At 41.5% G+C, this 6,000-nt stretch overlaps 1 protein-coding gene across 10 annotated transcripts in view; it reads left to right on the forward strand.

Annotated features, from left to right (window-relative positions):
• EYA2 (EYA transcriptional coactivator and phosphatase 2) overlaps positions 1-6,000 on the forward strand; it is a 254,907-nt gene that overhangs the window by 110,803 nt on the left and 138,104 nt on the right. The gene's annotated exons all lie outside the window — the stretch shown is intronic.

The following is a 6,000-nucleotide window of genomic DNA, read 5'->3' on the forward strand; positions in this document are numbered from 1 at the left end:
AGTCCTTTTCCTTTCTAAGAATTAAAATCATCATTTTATAGAAGCAAAAAGAACCTGAGTAGAGAGAGACCACTCCATCGTTTACAGATGCGTAAACTGAGGCACCGCAGCAGAGTGGCTTGTGTAGGGTCCCAGATCAAGCATTAAGTAAGCTGGGATACCTCTCCCTATGTCCTCTACCTGATCTCAGAAACTTCCAAACATTTCAGCAGAGCCATCTTGCCCTCTCCGCCTGCCACAAGGCCGTGGTTGGAGATCTGTATCTGCTTAGATAGCATTGCCCCCCACCTAATGTGCAGGAAACGTAGGAGAGAGAAGTTCATGGCACTCCTTTAGCTTTTTCATGGTTGTTTATTTTCTTTTTTTAAGTTCACCCGGAGTTTTTGTAACTGAAATGTATTTCTTATGGGTTTGATTTTTGTTGTTGTTCCATTTTGGCTTCTCCTGCTAAAACACTGCTGTTCACGGAAGTGACCACAAAGATTAAAAAGAGAAGAAAACGTCTTGAGAGTGTGGTGTAAGAACTTGCTGGTGCCCCAGAGGGGTTAAGAGCCCTGGACCCGGTTGCAGTTAGGCTGTGTCCCAAGGCATGACCTGGGTGAGGCGCTTGGCTTCTCCAGGCCTCGCTCCCCTCACCTGTGGAACTAGCATCATAGCAAGAGAGATGACCCCATGGGGCTGTTGGAGGACTAGATGGAACGGCCATGGGCACATCCGATGAGGTCCATCAAGGCTGGGTGTACTTTTTATTATTTCTTGCATTGCTTCTGTAACATGAGAGTTGAAAGCAGCAACTCTGAAGTCAGGCTGAGTTCAATTCCCAGTTGTGCAATTCATGTACCAGCTTGTGACTTTGAGCTGAGTTACTTCCTAGTACCTCGGTTTCTTCCCCTGTAAAATGGGGATACGAGTAGTACCTACGCGTGGGGTGCCGTGATAATTAAATGAGTTAATGTGTGTGAAATATTTCGAACAGCACTGGCACAAACTAAGTGCTCTACAAATGTAAAATGTTATTTTTATCCTAGTTTCAGATTTGAGGGTCTTATGTTTTTCCCAACTTCACTTCTCTTTCCTGAACTCTTAGTTTCAGGAAATAATTTTGGTAAGAGAAAAGAGGAATACCAATTTGAGGCTGTTGAGCCACCCACATCAGCATCAACTCCCCTTCTGGTGAAATCTGCATTAAAGGGGGGCCTTAAAAACAGTGGAAGCGCCTTTTTCTGTGGAAATTACTTTTGTATTTACCAAAGGCAGGGGTTGTTAATACTGACCTCGGAACCCAACGTGAGCCATTTAGGAGCAACATGGAAACGTGTGATTCGAGGATGTGTAGGAAAACCAAAGGTCCAGTGGAAGGGTCTAAGCTAATGGTCTCAGCCCAAGACCTCTGAGGTCAGTTTGTGCTGGACTTGTGAAATCTAGCACCATTTCTGGTACCAGCAAGCTGTGCGACTTTGGACAAGTCACTGAACTTTCACGATCTGTGTCTCACAACAGCTCTAGCGCTCACAAATACTCACTGAAAAATAAAGAGGTTGGGGAAGGTCATTGTCAAGTACATCAAACACATTTGGTAAATGGTGTGTAGCATGAAGTTAGATGTCTTCACTCCAGGACTTTTCAGAGCCTTTGCAGACTGATGCACCTTGTGACTCTCCAAGAGAATTCAGTAGTCAGTTTTCCCAGGTAGACTTGAACAGGGACCCTCTGCCCACACTAATGTTCTCTGCTCACTGGGAAGCCCTGGATGTAATGACCATTAGACCCGTTCCTGTGTTAAAATTCTTTGATTCTGTAATTTTTTTAATAATGAACATGCATGTATTCCTTTTTTTCCCTGTATTTTAGTTAATTTATTTTTTGATGAGATTCATTCACATACCATAAAATTCATCCTTTTAAAGTGTAAAATTCAATGATTTTACTGTATTCACCAAGTTGTGCAACCATCACCACTATCTTGATCCCACAACATTTTCATCACCCCCCAAAGAAACTCCATGCCCATTAGCCATCATTCCCTAGTTCCCTTCCTGCCAATGTATTTCCTTTTGTAATAAGAAAAAAAAGGTACATTTAAAGTTACTCCTTTATATTAATTTTTGAGCAGGTTATGCATTTATCTACTTTAAACATCTACAGAAATTTCTATGCCACCCTCATCCAACAGCCATTCAGCTTCTAAATCCCCAATACTTAACCACTGTGCTAGGTTCTCGCGAACCCATCCAGAATTTCCTTCTGCAAATATAAGCAATCATGAACACAGTCTATTATATTGCATAGTTCTGTGACAAGAACTAACTCATATGTGATTCATAGACAAGGAAATGATGTCAGTATAACTCCAAAGGTATCTTGGTTCATTTGTTTTAAGATTTTCTCCTTATCACTGGTTTTAAGCAATTTAATTTTCATGGGTCTTGGTGTAGAGTCTTCGTGATTCTAGTGCTTTGTGTTCATTGAGCTTCTTAGATCTGTGAGTTTATAGTTTTTATCCAGTTTAGAAAATTTTTGGCCATTATTCAAATATCTCCCCCCCCATGTCTTCAAGTTCACTAATCTTTTCTTCTGCAGTATCTGACCTGCTTGTTGATTACTCTCCAGTCATTTTTTTTCATCTTATACATAGTTTTCATCTCTAGAAGTTTGATTTGGGTCTTTTTTTTTTTTTTTTTTTTTTTAACCTTCCATGTCTCTACTTAACATGTCCAGTGTCTCCTCTGGCTCCTTGAACAGACAGAATACAGTACTGTTTTAATGTGCTTGTGTACTAATTCTGTCATCTGTGTCATTTTGAGGCTTCCATTGATTTTTCTCCTCATTATAAATTTTCCTGCTTCTTTGCATGTTCGATAAGTTTTGATTGGATGTCAGACCTGTGAATTTTGCCTTGTTGGGTGCTGGATAGCTTTGTATTCCTGTGAATATTCTTGAGCTTTGCTCCGAGATGCAGTTGTTACATAGAAGTAGATTGGGTCTTTCAAGTCTTGCTTTAAGCTTCGTTCAGGGGAAGCAGAGCAGCATCTGGTCTAGAGCTGTCTCTGCCTAGCAGATTTTCCCAGCACTGAGGCACACCTTTCTGAGTATTCCTCCCAATGCCCCATGAATTATGAGGTTCTCCAGTCGGGCTGGTGGGAACAGGAACTGTTCCCAATTCTGTTATGAGCTCTGAGGATTGTTCCTTCTAATCTTATCAAGTGGTTCTCTCCTGACCTTGACTGATTTCTTCACAGGCATGTGCTAGTCAGTTCTCAAGTGAACTGTCACAGGGAACTCTCTGCAAATCTTCAGCGCACTCTCTCTGTGCAGCCCTCTCTTTTCTGGTACCCTGCTCTGCGAATTCTGACCACCTTGGCCTCTCTGGACTTGCAGCTCCATCTCCTCAATTCAGAGAGATCAGTGGGTACCACCTGGGTCCTCCTCCTTGGAAGCTCTCTACAGTGGGACGGTCTTACAGTCACCACTTGTTTCCTCTCTCTCAAGGATCATTGTCTTTCATATCTGATGCCCAATGTCTTGGCAATCTAGTTTTTAAACTATTTCCTGTTGGAGGGTAAATCCAGTCCCTGGGACTCAGTCTTGGCCAGAACTGGAGGTACTGCTGCATTGATTCATTGGCATTTTTCCCCAGCACATGTGGTAACAGCAGCTGAATGCAAAATACATAGCACAGGTAAAGGCAACAAGCCTTGTAGGAATACAGTTCAGTCTCTGGTGACCCGTATTTTTCCTCTGACCTCAATTTGGCCATGTGCTCTGTTTTTGAAGAACTTATGTTGCAGCTTCCCCCAATCTTTGTGCATTTTGCCCTTGTTTCCATAGTTCAACACCTCTGTCATCTGTATACCCCCTTCCATCAAGATACGTTCACCTCCTTTTTAAGGGGAAGTCCTGTATTTAATGTGACACTTCTCTGTATAGTACTTATTTACTTATTTATTTTTTCACTGTGCTGTTATTTTTATTGGGATTATTATTGCTTTTGTTAATGCTGTGGTTACTAAGTTGCATTGCTTTTGAGCAATCTGCCTCAACCCTGTTTTTTCCCGTAGGCCCCATTGTTTTAGTGCACAGTTTTGCACAATGTATGGCCTCTCAGATTATAGCAAAAACACTTGTATATATTTTTGTTTTCATAGGTAACATACTATACACACTGTCTACGCTTTGCTTTCTTCAGTTAGCTATATACCTTGGGGAACTTTCTAAGTCAGTCTATAGAAAGTGATTCCTCATTCTTTCCACGGATGCCTATTATTCCGTTGAACGGCGTGCTGTAAATGATTTAACCAGTTCCTTATTGGGTGTTTCCAGTCTTTTGCAATTACCACCAATATGGCTATGAATATCCGTATATGTATATCATTTTGGTTTTCTGCGAGTATATCTGATGGGCAGGGTCCCAAAAGTGGAATTCAGGGTCAAGGAGAAAGTCCCTATTTAAATGTGGTGGATATCTCCAAGTTACCCTCCGTAGGTATCCTAGCAATTTAAACTCCTGCCAGCAGTGTCTGAGAGGACATGTTTTGCCACCCCAGTGTAATCTAACATTGGAGTTTTTGCCAATCTTATGCACAAGAAAAACAGTATCTCAGCATGCTACTAATTTCTAGGTGTGTCGTACAAGGTTGAGCATCTTTTCAGATCTTCGACCACTTTGTGTTTCCTTTTCTGTGAACTAGGCGATTAGACTTGAAAAACTGTACCAAAGAAGAGTGGTAAGGTACTAAGCATACCTGTATTGAAGCATAAAGCTTCAATAATCAAAATAGTGTGGTTCAGGTATTTGAATAGACTGATTGGCTAGTAGAGGAGAACGTACAGTCCAGAATGAGGCAAAACATGTCAGGAAGTTCAGCACGTGGGGCAGATGGCACCTTAAGTCAGTGGTAAAAGACAGAGTATTCAGTGAATGGTACTGGAACAACTGGTTAGCCATCAGGGGGGAGAAAAAGATCCATTCCTATTACTATATACCAGAAAAAAAATCCAAATGGATCAACAGTTTAAACATCAAAAGTAAAACTATAAAAGTACTAGAACAAGAATGAACAAAATTTTTATAACCTTGAAATGCAAAAGGCTTTTGTAACCATGACTCAGAAATCCAGACGTCATCAATGAAAAGACTGACAGGTTTGACTGTGGGTGTTTGTTTTGTTTTTGTCTTTGTTTTGGTGTGGCAGAAAACACCAGAAGAAACGTCAGAGCAGCAAAAACAAACAAACAAAACAAATCAGATGGCACCCTGGAGTGAAATGTCTACTGTCTCAAATCAGGAACAAATGGTTACTCTTTTTCAAGTGATTCTACAGTTCTGTGAATTAAACTCCTCCCCGATGTGATTCTTGTAAATAAAAGAGAAGTGAGCTAGGCGTACTGTTACAGGGAGTGGTAAGGGCTGTGGCAGTTGGAGGGTACACACCCATCAGACTTGGTGGGGGGTTGGGGGGGTGTTATTTCAGCTTTAGCTCATTGCTACTACACTAGAATGGGACCCCAGAGAGGCCAGATCTTTCCATTTTTCAAGATAATCCTCAAAACTATATTTTAATGTAAAAATCTCATTCTTTTTCAATATTGACAATGGATTTAAACACTCTCTTTAAAGTACCTTATGAAGCAGACAGACATGTATCAGGCTGCTCTTTATGCCTCTATCTTGTAATCTGGTTCCGTATTTTCTTAATTGAACCACAGATTGTAAGACCAGGAATGGAAGGAGAAAATTCCAAGCCAAGTGATGACTTGGGGAGCTGGAAAGATCACTATTTTTGGTCCCCACCTCTGATTTATTTCACCAGTGAGGCACGCCCCAGAAGATTTGAATGGTGGGTGTGGTTATAGCTGAGTTGGAACCCGGTGGCCTCCTGTGAAGTCAGGTATTTCCCTGTTTCTTCTGGGCAGCAGCGACCTTCAGGCTGTCCTGGCTCAGCTAGTTTTGAGCAGGCTAAGTCTGCCTGGTCTCACTGTGTCGGTCAAGACAGGAGCCAG

This window comes from Delphinapterus leucas, chromosome 15, assembly GCF_059928025.1.
Source record: "Delphinapterus leucas isolate spDelLeu-1000000601 "Yukka" chromosome 15, BTC_Dleu_Yukka2, whole genome shotgun sequence".
Lineage (NCBI taxonomy): Eukaryota > Metazoa > Chordata > Mammalia > Artiodactyla > Monodontidae > Delphinapterus > Delphinapterus leucas.